This window comes from Cololabis saira, chromosome 7 (assembly GCF_033807715.1).
Source record: "Cololabis saira isolate AMF1-May2022 chromosome 7, fColSai1.1, whole genome shotgun sequence".
NCBI classification, from domain to species: Eukaryota; Metazoa; Chordata; class Actinopteri; order Beloniformes; family Belonidae; genus Cololabis; species Cololabis saira.
In genome coordinates, this window is record NC_084593.1 from 8,608,115 (window position 1) to 8,625,685 (window position 17,571).

Here is a 17,571-nt window from a genome sequence, read left to right on the forward strand (position 1 = left end):
GCCCCCTTATTTGTGTTCTCTCTTGGTTCCTAAAGTCAACACCAAAAGCTGTAGTCTCAGGCACGATACATTGATAATGTACACTATTCCTCGTACGCGGACTGTTTTTGGGGAAAGTGCCTTCAAAGCATTTGCATCCTCGTCCTGGTAAAAATTACAGTCATCTTAAATTGGATCATCTCCCAAGTTTGGTAAATTTTAAAGCTAGGATCAAGGTCTATCTGACTACTGAATGCACATGTTCTTTTGTCGAACATTGAGTGATTATACTGTAGTGATGTGATTGCCAAACTGTTTTAGCTGTTTTTTATGCCCGTTTTGTTGATGTTGTTCAATGTGTAACTGATGTGGACCTATTGTGCTGCCTTCTTAGCCAGGACCCCCTTGCAAAAGAGATTTTAATCTCAATGGGATTATTCCTGGTTAAATAAAGGTTAAATAAAAAAAAAAAATAAAGTAATTTAACTAGGAATGTTACTGCAAATGCAGTCGATTTAAATACGGGCGTTTCAAACCACATGCAGCATTCTAACAAGTGAGAGCAATAGCTGTAAGTATGTGAATATATTTCCTGAATTGCAGGTTACAAGTGCAGTTACAGTATCTGACAGGAAAAAGATGGCATGATCACATTTTCGTATGACATTCATCACAATGGCTTCAGGTCTTTTACCATCAAGGCATTAAGGGTTGGAGCCAGCTCTTCTTTCCAATTTTCAATGCCAGCCGTGATATCCAGCCTCAGTTACCAGTGTGGCACCTTTTTAAAGTGAGTTCCCAACAACACCAAGTCTATAAGTGGAGTACACTGAATGTTCTTTTGTCATTTAGTTGATAAGAGGACGGTGCTACTACTAAGGCCTGAGGACTAATGAATCTCCACTCCATTACCGCTGAATCGGACAGATTGCTCTCCCGGAGAAATGAATTGAGTTTTTTGTATTTGTGAGATCATTCTCCCTCCATTAACTGCTCTTTATCCCGTCTCTTCATCACAGGCAAATCAGGTTAGGCAGCCATGATTAGCTGGGGTGGCCTCCCTTTTTAAAAGGTAATTGGGTTTGGCGGCTCAGCTGATAGTGCCATTAGGACCAATAAAGGCTGGGCTTGGCTCATCGAGTGAAACAGATTCTTCAGCAGCAGATGGCAGACGGAGGGAGAGGGCTCGGATGCACTGAGGCCGAAAACAAAGTTTGTGTAACCGAAGTAGTTTGAGGGCGTCCTCTCATTGCATGTGCCCCTTCCACCCCCCAACAAATCTCCTGCCCACGTTGGACATTTTGGTCTTTAGACGTGGCTGTGGGCATATTCGTAATAGCTCTAATGCTGCAGTAATCAGGCCATGAGAGTACGACTGTTATTTAGATTATTAATCATTCATGCAGAAGTGTTATAGTGGTGATGTCGAAGCAGAAGAAGTGTTGAAATAGTGATGCGTTTACATGCACTCAATAACCCTTTTAAAACCCGAATATTGGCAATAACCCAAATTTGCACGGCCATGTAAACAACAATAACCCCTTTGAATAGCCCGAATTTGCTCATATTCGGGTTTTTAAAAACCCGAATATGACCCCTGGGTTACTCCTTTTAAAACCTGAATATTGGGTCATGTAAACGCCAAACGGAATATCCCCATCAAACGGAACATGAATTTGTTTTCTGCGCATGCTCTGTTTGCAAGGAATCCTGGTCTTTTGAGTCCAGGAAGTTCTTATAAACACGGAGAAACGCAAGACCAGGAGGAGACTAATCACTTTATAAATGTAATGAAGGATATGGATGATATGATGATATGTGATGATATGGAAGGATAGGAAACTCCCTATAATCTTAGAGGTGTCTGCAATTTCACTGTACAAAAAGCTAAAAAAGGTATGAAAAGGAGATGTGTCTCGATTATTGGAGTTAAATTCTGGAATGATGCCAACATAAATTTAAAAACATGTCATTCTCTTTTTCTTTTAAGAAAATGGTTTGTAAAGCTATTTTTGAAGCTTATAAGTGCAATTGACTATCTGTTAATGTTTCTTTGCTTTTGTATTGTTTCTTTGCTTTTCTATTCTCTTTTTGGATTTCTGGAGGTCGGTAGCCAAAAAAAGAAAGTTGGTACTATAGGATAGGCTTTTATAAGCATTTTGCTTCAGCCTATGCCTTTTCAGTCATTGTTCAACACATTTTTGGTTTTGTATGAAATGTTTATGCTGTGCACAATGATTTTTTTGGTGTTGTTTTGTGTTGTCATGACTGAATCATTCATTCATATGAACATTTTGGCATTTGTAGACGGTAGAAAGTACGGGGATAGCGAGATTTAAAAGAAGGTAAAAGCGAAAAGTTGCGCGAAGCAGCATTTGTTTTGAATTTGGATACAGGAAGAAGAAGCGGAAATGATGGTAATTGCGTCATGACGTTCTCCGTGCGTCGCTGGTTTGAACCAGATATCCCGAAGGATTAATTACCATGTAAACGGAATATTCTGAATGTTTCAGTAACCGGAATATTAGCAATAACCCGAATTTTGACTGCATGTAAACGTAGTCACTGGCTACTGTGGAATCACGTCTCTCATAACAGCATTGAATCAGAGCTTGTTTTTGTTAATAATCTTAAGAAAAAGCAAATGATTAGTCTTCAAAATTCGCCTCTTGGATGCAGACAGGTAGAAAGGACGTACATTAGCTCACGACGATTGAAAATCTGAATGAAAAAACAAGCCGTGGACCCAAACAATCGATCCCTCCGACTATATCTCCCCCTGTCATCTGGACTCAAGGAAAGGTGAACTTGCCAAGTCCGGGAATTCCCGTAAAGTCCCAGATAACCTTACTGCATCTGGGGCTTTGTCTTCTAGGAAAAGGCGCATTAGTGATGACAGGAGGGCCAGTGGGGACCGGTGCCGATGGGAGATTTAGACGGCTCAAGGTGGGATTGTGTATTGTGTGGCCGGCCATTGCTGTGACTGTCTCCCTCTTATCTCCTCCACGAGGGGTTCTGATCCGCACTGCTCCCCTTATCTCTGCGTCGGCTTCGTTTTTCCTCCCCTTGATTCCCGGAATCTCAAGCAAACTGCAAAGCTCATGTGAAGAGGCCATCTTTTTCATATCATCTTTAAACCATGCCCAGGATTTGATTTCATGAAATGCTACTTTCTTATTGCATTAAACTGGGTCTCTTCTGACCTTATCAACCTTTTGAGGATGGTTATCACTCGCTCCGACATCACGAAAACCCAATCGGCTGAAAGCCATAACTTACTTTTCTTCATTTAGAAATCTTTTTGTCAGAAGGTTATATGAACTCGAATGACCGCATGTGCAAATATGATCTTGCATTTGCTTCTTTAAGTCGGAATCTGGGCCTGCGTTCGCCCAGTGATGTATTACCGGTGTATAACCAGAGCTTTGTGGTACATTTTCACCTGAGGGCTGCACATTTCCAGCCCTCCTAAATAAAACATTGTGTCGCCAGGCGCCGGTAAGTGTCCCTCAAAGAGCTGAGGGAGGAAGGGCGAGGGTAAAAAGCGTCCAGGTTAAGTTGTTTGAAAGGCCCCGGGTATTAAGAGGCATTTTACACTTAAGAAGTTGGTTTTGCTGGGTTTTCTGTTTCCCCTCTTATTGATTGATGCTCAACTATCAATGCATAATAGAAAAGCACTCAGAGCAAATGCAGGGTTATGGCCTTGGGAGGGAGTCGGCAGACGAGACTGCAATACCCCCTCCCCTCCTCTCCAATGCCATTATTGGCCCATAAAGGATCCCTCGGGAAAGCCACGGTGTTCAGATCAGCACACACCAAATACCCAATTAAAAAAGGCTTTAAATTCCCTCCTCTTTCCTGGGCAAAAATCAATCTGAATTCAATCTATTCGGCTAGGATTCCGACAGAGCAGGTAATTGCCCATAATCGGTCAGCTAGGTGACAACAGCTTAAAGGAGAGACACTAATACAATCAGGTATTTGCTTTCAACGCCCGTCCCGGGCCCGGGCCGGGGCTGTCGAAAAACAGGTAGAGTGCATTTTATGTTGCCATCAGACAAAACCGTATATATAAAGTTACACAGGTCTTGTGTGTTGTGTGCGTGCGTGTACGGGGGAGGATGGGCGGCTGATAAAAGATCCTGTAAAGTACAGCAAGAGCGATACTTCCTAAATGACCCATTATGAAGCTGCAATGAACGTATTCAGCGATCATAAGCTTGTGAAGGAACTGGAAAAAGTGAAGTGCTCCCTCTATAAGTTTTGGACTGTCAACACAAATTGTTAGTGTCATTTGCACACGGTACTTGCAGCCGTGTCACGATGATTTCAGGGAGATTCTTCACTCCCGGTAAAGACCTGACACACTCAACGGTACCATTAGATAAGTAGGATACTTAATGGTAGTATATTACTGGACGCGAGCCCGCCTCCCCGGCTCGATGTTTTTACTAATGCATATTCCTGAACGCTGCATCGATGTCTTTTTGCTCTCAGGCCACTCTGGAAAAAAAAAATATTTGTCATCTTTGACTTGGCAGCCGTCTTCTGTATGTCAATTTAAACACATGCAAACACATTTTAGATGTTAGCGTGCGTGCAAATGGTGCATTTTATTAGAATGACAGAAACAAGAAAACAATACGTCTGTGTGAATTAATAAGATGCTTCATGGTTGGTGAAATATCTTAAATAAAATATCGAGTTACTGAGGTGCTACTATGAGAAGCTAGACAATTTCAAAAGGGACACATCCAGTACTCGAGTTGTAAAACAAAATCAGGGGGGATGGTGGATTTTATCTTATGGGGACAGATAATTTGTGTTGATTACAAATAATATAATATATTACAAATAATAGCACTGACCAAAACACCTGCAGAAATACTGCAGGAATGACATAGCAGCAGTTAAATGCAGCCTTCTGTAAGCTTTAAATATCCACTGGGCTTACATCAAATACATCAAAACACAACAATAAAAAACAGTTTTCTGAACTTATCAATATGACTCTGTCCTTCACAGGATAAGTAAAATGGATCACTGCAAAAACTCAAAATCTTAACAAGAATATTTGTCCTATTTCTAGTTAAAATGTCTCGTTTTAGTAAAAAACTCTTATTACACTTAAAACAAGACTCATCACTGGAAAAAACAACAATTTTCAACTGTTTCAAGCAGATTTTCACTTGAAATAAGTAGAAAAATCAGTGGAACAAGATTTTTTTGCTTGTAATGAGAATTACAAGCCCATTGGCAGATTTTTCTACTTATTTCAAGTGAAAATGCACTTGAAACTACTTGTACTTGAAAATGGTCAAATAAGTTATTTTTCTGGTGTTATTTTTCTGGTGATGACTCTAAATGTTGAAATAGCAGTAAAACCACATTCATTGATGAAAAGACATAAGGGATGGAAAGGGCGGATAGCAGTTTTACAGGGGGGGATGATTTGGACCGTTTTTATTTCAGGGGGGATGCCATCCCCCCTCATCCCCCCTCAACTCCAGTACTGGACACATCCACGAGCTGAAAAGCTGCTATTTCTATTTGAGGGGATGAATCTCTTCCTGGCCTGCTGGTTTCAGCTCCAGTTTGGGGTTGGCTGGTAATATGATGTCCAGGGGTCAGCGGGGGTCAAAGGGTCAGCAACAGGAGGCTGAAATTAATGGATCTCTCAATAAAACGGGAGCTAATATTACCAACTCTCTCTCTCCCCTCAGCCTGACTTGCGGAAAAGTGAAGAGGGAATTCCTCGTAGAGGAGAGTGCAGGGCAAACAGCTTGGCTCTCGAAATTACTTTCAGTAATGGGTCCAGTCTTCGAAAGTGGAGGCGCACTTTTAATTGACCAATCAAAAGGAAACAAAGCAGCCAATCTTCAGAGGCGAAGCAGAAAGCCAATCGAATTTGTTTCATTTCCTGCCAGATCTATAGCAGTTTAAGACTGTTAGGCAGTACATCAGTGCAGTTGATTATGAATATATCAAATAGCCAGCTTCTCTGAGAGGTTTTCACTTTGTGCATTTATAAGCACACTGAAAATCAATTCCTTCTCTTATAGTAGTTTACTAAGCCTTTGTTAAGGAATGAAAAAGACATCACCGAATGGTTAGAGCCTAATTTTTGAGGTTCCTCACGGTCTTGTGTTTCATTTTGTCTGTGCAAGGTAGAAGGGGATTTTCTGTCATGTCATATCTTTACCAGAGGTGTCAAGTAACAAAGTACAAATACTTTGTTACCTTACTTAAGTAGAAATTTTGGTTATCTATACTTCACTGGAGTAATTATTTTTCAGACGACTTTTTACTTTTACTCCTTACATTTTCACGCAATTATCTGTACTTTTTACCCCTTACATTTTAAAAACAGCCTCGTTACTCTATTTCATTTCGGCCTTTAAAAAAAACTATCCAGTTAAATTGTGAATTTGGTTGTGGTTGTGGCACAATGAAGGATGTTCTTGTCCAGTTTTGTTCTTACATCCGTTCCCTCAGATTCCTGCAACTAAACTTGGATGTACATTCCAATAAAGGTTAGGATAAATGATAACATGCCTCTGAAGTTTGACTTTTTGCACCATTACAATACTTATAGGCAACTAGTCATCATATCTCCTGCTCTCTGAAACACATGTTAATGCTCAATAGTACACATATATGGTTCTTTAATATATTTGCATTATACTAAGATACATTCATTTTCAATGGCTTTTGTCCTTAATGGCTTTTCCCCCTTACATTACTTTTACTTTTATACTTTAAGTAGTTTTGAAGCCAGTACTTTTATACTTTTACTTGAGTAAAAAACTTGAGTTGATACTTCAACTTCTACAGGAGTATTTTTAAACTCTAGTATCTATACTTCTACCTGAGTAATGAATGTGAATACTTTTGACACCTCTGCCCATGACTGATAAATACATAAATAAAAAGAAATAAAAGGATTAAAGGAGAGAAGTAAGGCAGAAAAATGCCTCTTCTGAAGTGATCACTATTTCCGTGAGCAGGAGTGACTGGCATCGCTGAACCTGCTCAGCATCTTTCGTCCATGAGGTGGCGTGTAACGCTCTCAGTTGCCAAAGCTCTTACTGACGCTCTTACTCTGCAAAGAGACGCTGAGGAGAACACTCAGCATGAATGGGTGTCACAACGAATGCCGGTTGCTGGTGCTCAAAGAAAATAACAGCCATAACCCTGAAATGTGTTCTTGTCCATGTGAAGCTCCGGCTGGCCGTGTTGCGTTGTCATCCGCAAAAATCTGCTCAAGCTCTGAAGATAAAGGGCTTTCCTGGGCAGTTTTTGTTCCGTCATAGACTATCCTAGAATTTGATCTTTATCATGTTTAAGACCCAAGTCTAATAGACTACATGGCTGCAGGGGTAAACATTTTTATTCCACATTTTCATTCAACAATATTATCAGCTGAAAAGTGTCATTTCAAATAAGAAATTTGAAAGTTTACTATCCACAGGGATCCCATCTGAAGTTTATTCAAGGCTCTTTCTTTATAAATAAAAGCAAGAAGCCTTTAAATCATAATATAGTAATGATAAAATAAATAATAAAAAGGGCCAGATTTCTTATTAGCGAATTCAAAAAGTCAATTTAAAAGGATAGTTACATACTAGGACTTCACACTGTCAGATTTTAATGTCTGAAAGGGTGTTGATTGAAAATATGAAATAATAATAACAATTCTAAGAGGTCTATCAGTCAAATTCAGCTCTTTTTTGTGTCTGATTTACCCTTAAAATACAAGTGTTGGGAGGTTGACAGACGTTTACACAAAGAGCATTCACATTAAATGGACATTAAAACAGAAACCAGATGGATTTATAAACAGGAAATCAATATAATGTTAATTTCAGTTAAATTGAAAAAGATTTATGTGTTAATAATCAATGTTTTTATATGTAAATATCAGTCATTGTCAGTACCAGCACATTGGAACAGCCTTAAAAGATGTAAAACTACCCCATTAATTATTATTTTGGTACAAACTGTGTGCCAGAAGTACAAATGTGAAATAAAGTACATGTGAGTACATGTAAAACATAAGTAAGGGTACATTTCAAACATTGCAAAGACAGACATTTGAATTTCACACATTTTTAATGCCGTGCCAGGGTTAATACTATAGTTTATTTCCTCCTTCTTTATTTATAGGCAGGCTGTTGTAGTGAATTATAAACACATAAGCAAAGCAAGTCTTACAAATGTTGTTTTGTTTTCTCTTCTCCATACATCAGGAGTGTAAACCCCTTGAGAAAAGCCCGTGGAGGTATGCAGGAGGTTTTCACAGGCGCGGTTCCGCAGCACATCAGGGCCACTTTGAAGCCGGGAGTGAGTCAGTCGGCTGCGTTCACACAGCCGGGCGCTGCCAGCGCAGCTTGTATTTGATTTCACAGAGAGGTGGTAAACATGCCGGTCTTTTCCACATCTCTGTTGTTCTGACACGCTCAGCTGAGACAGAGCAGCTCTAAAGTGTCAGCTTGAGGATGTGGGCACCGCAGTTCAGCTTTCACGCACACAAACTTACGCTTCTCACGTTTCAGCCCACAATATGGGTGGATGTTGCTCCAAAGAGTCCCGTTGCCAGATCTGGAAGAAATGCTAAGATACACTTCATAATATACTACTTTTTTTCCCCCAAAAAAAGAAAAAAAAGCACTATTTATGAGGAAATGGTGGGTTTTTACTTTATATTCTTAAGACTTCATATACAAGTCGACAGGTGACACAAGCAAATGAAGTGGCGTATATTTAGTAGTTATAGTATTTTAACCTCATACTGAGTCCACCGACGCTTCTACAAACGTGATGTCATTTCAGCACGTAATGAGAAAGTGATAGGACAATGAATACACACTCTCTTAGGGCTTATCATTCAAAAAGATGTTTCCTTTGTCTGTTGAAATAATATATGGCAGTTAGAGCTGATGAATCCCAAGAGGTGGCTTTTATTAACTCCGTCTCATTTTGATAGGTGTGATGGTCCCAGAGTCTTCGGGGCAGGACGTTGCAGCTGCAGAGGCGACGCACACACACATGCACACACACACACACACACACACACACACACACACACACACACACACACACACAGCTCTCAGCATTTCCTCCATGCATCTGTCCAGCCTGAAAGCCACCCTGTTGTCCCAGAGTAAATCAATGTTCCTGCCCTGCAGTCTGACGTTTCCTCACTAGCTCAGCCATCAGGAGAGCTTGTCCGCACACCGACAACCCCTCCTCCCCTCCCCCTCCCCGTCCTCCCCGGGCCTTTATTATTTTAATTAATCAGAATCGCTGCACCTGTCTGTCAATTCGGCCATTTGCCTTTCTATGCAAAAAGGAAAAGTAATTAAAGCGGCAGGCGAGGCATGCTGGGGGTTTGGTTCTAGGGCAGAGAATGTCGCTGCAGCATTGACAAGATGAATTGGATGCAGATGCCAGAGCTTTCATTAGATCCACTCCTCCTCTCTCTCTCTCTCTTTCAACACCTGAAGCCCTCTTTGTGCTCGTTAGACAGTAGCCAGGTAGGAGAAAGAGTTAATAAAGAAGCGGCTGTTGTTTCTAATTGTGCGGATGAATAAATGATTGCTCGAGGACAGCACGACTGCTCGTGACGGAGGCCCAGATAATTGTAATCCACAAATATCTGACACCTCCCAGACACACGAAGCATTAACTTCAGAGCACATCAGTTCAGTCAGGCATTTCTACGGTTCAATATCAGATGTTATAACTACTTTAATCTACAATTTCCTCAATGTGAGCTTTATTAGGTGCTTTTTTGTCCCTGTTCAAGCAAAACTCATGACCATCAAGCTCCAACACATAGCTGGTTTTGGATGTTTGGCACACAGCTGTTGGCACGAGGCCCCACGGCAAAGGCTTCACTGAAAGACACACAGAAGAAAAAGATAATCCAGCAGATTGGGGTGAAATTGTACATTAAAGTGCTGTTTGATGCTAAACTCACAGTGAGCCAAACAAACTAGTCTGAAATTATGCTGACATTCCAGAGGGAGAACGTTGCCCGGGTAACAGGAACAACAAACCAATCAGACGTTATAAAACATCTGGAAACTACCTGGTCATATCAAAAGACACATATTACATCCTTTTTTTTTTTTTTTTTTCAAATATTGAGACCATTTTCTGAGGTTTAATGAAAAGTCTGTGATATGAACCTGCAGAGGCGCAACAGAGCTCCTTCTTCCAACCATGTCTGTCGCAACGAACTACTGCACCGCTCTCGTCTGCGAGGTGCGATTGACATAGATCAGGGGTCGGCAACCCGCGGCTCTAGAGCTGCATGCAGCACTTTAGCGCCGCCCTAGTGGCTCCTGGAGCTTTTTCGAAAATGTTTGACCTTTTTTTCCTTTTTTTTCTTCTTCTTTTTCCCTTTTTTCTTCTTTTTTCATCCTTTTTTCTCTTTTTTTCCCTTTTTTTTTTTTTTTCTTTTTAGCTTCTTTCTTGTTTTTTTCCCTTTTTTCTCTTTTTTTTCTTCCTTTTTCCTTTCCTAATATCGACATTTCAACTTTTTTCTCGAAATTTTGTCTTTTTTCTCAACATTTACTCTTTTTTCTCGACATTTCGACTTTTTTCTCAACATTTACACTTTTCTCTCGAGATTGTACTTCAACATTAATCTCGACATTTTGACTTTTTTCTCGAAATCTTGACTTTTTTCTCCACATTTCTCCTTTCACCATTTGCCTTTATTCTAAGGCTGATACAAGACCTTTCATTTTTTGCGGCTCCAGACATATTTGTTTTTTGTGTTTTTGGTCCAATATGGCTCTTTTAACATTTTGGGTTGCCGACCCCTGACATAGATGCACAGTTTTGACATAATGTGCAACTATACATTTGGACACAATTTGCTTTAAAGCTTATTGATTTCACATAATTACCGTGGAAGAGAGCCTACGGTGCAAAGCTTGAGAGCTACCACCATCACACACAGGAAGCTGAGCTCACACGATCAAACGCCACACAAAAATGCATATTTTATTGTTAAAAAACGTATTCTGAGGTTTGGTCGTAGTTAAACCAGTCTTTAACTTGCAATGACAGCCTTTGCATAGCCCAGGTAGTTACAATATTTGATCACAGATATGAATGCTGGAGCAATGTAACAGCTGGCCTGCGGTTAATAGAGAAGTTAACATGATGTCACAATTCCTATGTCATATAGAGTGGACTTTTGGGGCCAAATCCACAAAAGGATTGCGCGGCTTTTGCGGCCACTAAACCGGTGCAAATGAGACAAAAAGAGAGCGTCTAATTTACAAAGCACCCGCAAAGGGCGAATTGCACCACAAACTGCGCTGCCAAGCAAATAGTGTCATGGTGTGCCTGTGCCATTTGCATGCATGTAAATTAGGTAATATTCATACATTCGGCGCAAAATTGCCCCCTTTTTATGCAAATAAGCCTCATTGCAAAAACCGTCTAATTCACAAAGGCCAGCGCTATTTGCCACACGCAAAAATAGTGGAGAAAATACCGTGTTTCAGAAGCGTGTATTAAACTGCGCGCAAACTCACTCCTCACTCCCCTCTGTCTCTGTTTCTCTCTCTCTTCAATATCATTCAAGCCTGTGTGATACTCAATGATATTAAGGGTGAAATCTACAGTCAGACATGACTGTAGACAGTCAGATCAAGTGGGGTTGTGGACTTATCTCAGATTTAAAAATAAAAATAACAGGACAGAGCTCAGGATTCATCCATACAGTAAGGGGCTGCTTTATTACAAACAATTCCACCATATAAACATATAAATCTAGAATGTGTGTGTTTAACAGCTGACCTGTAGGTGTGTGTAGCAAAACACAGAACATGAATTACCGTCAGATCCTGATCTGTTAATGAAGTGACCGGTGCTGTGCCTTGTGCGTAAATGCGCACAGCCTCTTAACATTTGACATTTCATTAGCTTATGTCATATATGCGAAATACTAGAGAAGTACAAATACGTGAAAGTTGAGGCTGTTGTGCTCTCTGCAGTTTTCATTATGGACCAATCTGTGTGCTGAAATATGGAGAACACTGGAAACAGCACCGCTCACTTACTCAGACAAGGGAAAATTGCACTCAGCTGCAAAACTTTATGGGCGTGTTTGCGCCGGCATATCATTAGAGCAAAATCTTGTGAATAGGACCTTAAAGCAGAGAAAATTGCAGGCGCAAATTGCGGGCGCAAATGCGGCGCAATTCACAGCGCTATTTGCTGGCGCAATCTATTCTTTGTGGATTTGGCCCTTGGTGTTTGTAGTTCAACAGGTCCGCCTTACGACATGGAGGTTAAGCCGCTTTTATGAAACAGTTCAAGTTTTGAGGTTTGACACAGAGCCGATACAAACGATACACACGTCGTTGCAAGAAATTACCTGGAGTCCAAAGTTACTGAGGATTTTTTCAATAAACGGTATGGGATCACTAGACAAGGCTACCTAAAAGTGATCAATTATTTTTTCAGAAGAAACTGAGACTAATAGTCTGTCCATCCATCCATCCATCCATCCATCCACCGTCCGTCCGTACGTCCATCCATCAATGCATCCGTCCGTCCATCCGTCCATCATGCCTTGTTTGGCTAGCTTGTTCTACCAATCCTGATGGGAAAAAATAGGAAAAATACTAACAAGAATGTTGATACCAATGCGAGCCAGCAAGAGGTCAGATTTCCTAGTTAAGGTAAGAGAAATAAAACCTTACATAAAACTTTAAAGCAAGCAATTTTTGACTTTCCACTTCCAAGGTGCGGTAACTGTACCCTGCACATCTAAAAAACTTGCTGAAAGACATTTTCAGACTTAGACACACCAGAATAAAGTGACAGAATTGTGATTTACAGAGTTGTTGAGGTGGTAGTCACTTTAGGCAACCAAATGTTGTGCTCTTAAACTCAGGTTAAGAGAGTTCTTCCATCAGTTTTCCCCGTTAACAAATATAAGGTAGCAACACAATGGACACGGGTGTCAGTGGGATTGATGCAGTAATGTTGAAAAGCAACACATCCCTCACAAATGGGAAACAGTCTGGTAGCATGTGACAGGTGTTTATTCTGATGCAGAGATTGTATGCCACTTTGCTTGATCCATTAACCACTTGAAACTTGCAAAGTTATGCCACACCACTGACTCTCTTTGTACGCATGATCAGCATTACTGTCATAAAAATGTGAAACAGAAAAGCAAATTTAGTGCTGTAATTTAGGATTGCAATAACTCAAGACTGAAAAAAGTCAGATAAAACTTGGCTTTATCGACCAGTTAAGGGTACTTTTAAATGTGGCTTCTGCAAACATTGTGCCAATATCAAAGAATGTAAACAATTCAGTGACTTTAAGACTAACAAGGTTTATTATGACATCAAGTCATTCATTAATTGTAATACCATGTTTGTTGTCTAGCGATTGTCTTGTACCTGTGGTTTTTATATCGGCCGCACTAAGCGTCGTTTGAAAGACAGAGTTTCTGAGCATAAGTATGCTAATAGAAAAGCACATTTTGATTACCCAATGGCTAAGCACGTTTTTGAAGCACATGAAAGCAGCCCAGGTTCACTTATGGTTGAAGGCCTAGAAAGTATTCAAAAAAACATTAAAGGTGGTGACAGACTCAAATTACTTCTGCAGAGAGAGACCTTTTATATTTATCAAATGAAAGCCAATATGCAGGTTTAAATGAAGACATTGATTTCAGTCCTTTTTTGTAACTTTTCTTCTCCTAATCTCCAGTGTTTGGTTGTTTGACAATTGGCGGAGCCATCTATTGGACATTATCTGTTGTTTCTCTTGTTTTGTATTTGTCCTCCCACCTGCTCAGGTGTTTTCAATCATCCTGTTTAAGGAGAATCAATGCATTGAGTGTTACACCCTGAGGAAGGCTGTGATCGAAACGCGTGGGCTGTAACTAGGGATGGGCGGTATGGACTAAAAAATGTATCACGATAATTTCTGGCATTTATCCCGATAACAATAAAAATGACGATTAAAAAAATACCAATTCAACTCCACCTTTTTAACTATAAATCTATCACCACATTCAGTCTTTGGAGCCAAATCACTGCTCTAAAAGATACTAAATACTACTAAACGTCATCAACGGGAATTCTTCTTTCTTTCTTTCTTTCTTTCTTTCTTTCTTTCTTTCTTTCTTTCTTTCTTTCTTTCTTTCTTTCTTTCTTTCTTTCTTTCTTTCTTTCTTTCTTTCTTTCAGGCTCATTTCCTTCCTTCCTTCTTTTTTCCTTTCCTTCCTTCTTTCCTCCTGCTCTCTCCTTCCTTCTTCCCTTCCTCTTTTCTGCCTTCCTCCCTCCCTCCCTCCCTTCCTTCCTTCCTTCCTTCCTTCCTTCCTTCCTTCCTTCCTTCCTTCCTTCCTTCCTTCCTTCCTTCCTTCCTTCCTTCCTTCCTTCCTTCCTTCCTTCCTTCCTTCCTTCCTTCCTTCCTTCCTTCTTTTTTCCCTTCCTTCCTTCTTTCCTCCTGCTCTCTCCTTCCTTCCTTCCTTCCTTCCTTCCTTCCTTCCTTCCTTCCTTCCTTCCTTCCTTCCTTCCTTCCTTCCTTCCTTCCTTCCTTCCTTCCTCCCTCCCTCCCTCCCTCCCTTCCTTCCTTCCTTCCTTCCTTCCTTCCTTCCTTCCTTCTTTCCTTCCTTCCTTCCTTCCTTCCTTCCTTCCTTCCTTCCTTCCTTCCTTCCTTCCTTCCTTCCTTCCTTCCTTCCTGTACGTTGTGCATGGATTTAAAGCAGAACTATAAATCAACTTTACACAAAAACGTCATCAACGGGAATTTATCGTTTTTACCGTGAGATACAAATTCTTATCGTGAGGAATTTTTTTGACGGTATATCGTGAACGGTAAAATATCGCCCATTCCTAGCTGTAAGCCACTTTTTTAATCTTTTCTACATGAAATAGCCAATTTAAATAAATAAAGGCTTTTTATATTTGCAGAAGAGTGCCTTGGATTTTTCTTCTTTACTGAAAAAAGTCAAACTGAAAAGAAAAAACGTGTCCAGGAGACGAGGGTTGAATCTCCGCCGCTGTAAAGGCCGACACCCTAATCCCCTCAGTTTACAGTGCTCTCCATAAGACCCTGCACGTCCCTGTTTGGAAATCATCACGTACGACTCCATTGCATTTGTGCATCGGTCACCTGGTGCAATCACATCTTAAGTTGTATCCATTTGCTTTATGGCTCCGCGTTTCAATAACCTCTGTTCTGAAAGCGCCTTCATGTTGACGCAGAGGAAAAGAAACCTGTTCGTTGTGCGTATTAACACCGCCTTGTGGGGGCCACTCGGTGTCAATAAACCCTGCTGCTGGCGAGGCGACGGGAGGTAGGAATGGACAATCAGTGTTGTCTGCAGGAGATCTGCAGGGAGACATAACACGGCGGGGGCTCGGGGAAGGCTCTGGATCTAAGTGGGGACTTGGGGTATTCCAGAGCATTCTGGGTAATGATCTACATTATGAAGCATGAGAGCACTTTACGAGAGTCCCTGAGAGGGCGGCGGTGGGGGCTGTTCTTTGGCTCAGTCAAAACAAGACGTGACGCCACGTAACCTGCACAATGAGGACCCTGCTAAAGCGCTCCATTTGGAACCAGGAGCCCGATCCCCCCCCGCCCCGTCCTCACCCCGAGTTAGTGTCATCTTCACTGAGACGAGAGCAAAGTGCTTTAAAAGGGGAGATGGGAATAGACCAGGGGGAGGGTTCGGGGAAAATGCGATTATCATCAGAAAAATGCTATAAGACCAAGAGTGTTTAATGCACAAATGCACAAAAAGTGATATTTTATTACAGCTTGAAGGCTTTCAAAAATTACTGGAAAAGGCAGGAAAATGTGTCTGAGATGGAGACTCTGAAAGGCCTGTTTAACAGGACGTAATCGGTTTAACCCTGGTGTGTCCTGTCCTTTTCACGCGGAGATATGTTTCTCTGACCCCTGATTTGATTAAGTAAAACTTCATTTTGGGGGGAAAAACCACTTTGTTGCTATTACTGGTGCATTTTCAAGATGGATGAATGCAAAAAGAAGGTCTGCAGAAGACCACGTTTTTTTGATGTCGCTCAGATGGTTTACTTGACTGACGGTCTATGCATGTATGAATGTGTGTGTGTGTGTGTGTGTGTGTGTGTGTGTGTGTGTGTGTGTGAGAGAGAGAGAGAGAGAGCATCTCTTTTAAAATGAGAAAGTCTCAGATTGCGGCAATATGAGATAAAATTGTTTGCGATGACTGAACATAACTGAGGAGCATTTCCTGATTTCATTATGTTCAAAAACACTTCCAATTGGCTTCTCACCGCATGTCAGAACTATGTCAGCTTTAACTCGTAACATGTATTTATCTATCTATTTATTTATTTATTTATTTAAAGGTTTAAATTACAGGGACAGTGCACATTAATAACACATTTAAACCAATGTAAAATGTGCCGGAATTAGCCAAAAAGGCTATTTTGCAATGATTTTTATGCATTTTCAATCAAAATAAAAGAGGGAAAAAGTTGCATGATTCATCTGAAATAATATTCTTATAAGTTATAGTAATATTTTTTGAATAAAATCATAATACATGTTAAATGCTCTGTTTTTTGTAGCATTTTGATTTAGTTTGATCCTTTAAAATTGTTTGCATGGGTCAATTTACAATTTGCAGATAAAGTCTGAAAATACACAAAAACCTTTACGGCCATATGTCAAAAATAATTATTTTAGTATTTGGTGACTTTTCATTTTACTTTTCACTTGGATGTAAGGGTTTAATGTTCCCTTTGGAGGGAAATTATAAGAATATTTAAACTGAAAACATTAATTTAAGTGTCACACAATTCAAGTCTTACATATGAGTTGTTTTGAGGCTGGAAATAGGCATATTTTGAGAGTTTTGGACGTAGTTTAGTCTGGCCAGCCATCTTAACACCACCAGGAGCATCACCAACGGACAGAGAAGAAGCTCGGTACGCTGCTAAATATGCAAACCAGACCAGATGAGCACCAGGAAAACCTGTAGATTTAAGATTCTCTTATGAATTATGTCATGCTTGGTTGTTTTAAATAGAGGCCCATGAACCCCTCCCTATAAGCTTGGTTCCAAACTCACCAAATACCAACGTGTCAGAGTGTTTCCACTAGGAATGGGTGATATTTTACCGTTCACGATAAACCGTCAAAAAAATTCCCCACGGTAACAATTTGTCATCTCGCGGAAAAAACGATAAATTCCCGTTGATGACGTTTTTGTGTAAAGCTGATTTTTGGAAGGAAGGAAGGAAATAAAGAAAGAAATAAAGAAAGAAAGAAAGAAAGAAAGAAAGAAAGAAAGAAAGAAAGAAAGAAAGAAAGAAAGAAAGAAAGAAAGAAAGAAAGAAAGAAAGAAAGAAAGAAAGAAAGAAAGAAAGAAAGAAAAGGATAAATTCCCATTGATGACGTTTTTGTGTAACAAACATGGCAGATTTGAGAGTGAGATAGGTTTATAGTTAAAAAGGTGGAGTTGAATTGGTATTTTTTTATCGTCATTCTTATCGTTATCGGGATAAATGCCAGAAATGATCGTGATAAATCTTTTAGTCTATACCGCCC

At 40.3% G+C, this 17,571-nt stretch overlaps 1 protein-coding gene across 1 annotated transcript in view; it reads right to left on the reverse strand.

The window, feature by feature from the left end:
* adad1 (adenosine deaminase domain containing 1 (testis-specific)) overlaps positions 1–17,571 on the reverse strand; it is a 102,627-nt gene that overhangs the window by 26,134 nt on the left and 58,922 nt on the right. The gene's annotated exons all lie outside the window — the stretch shown is intronic.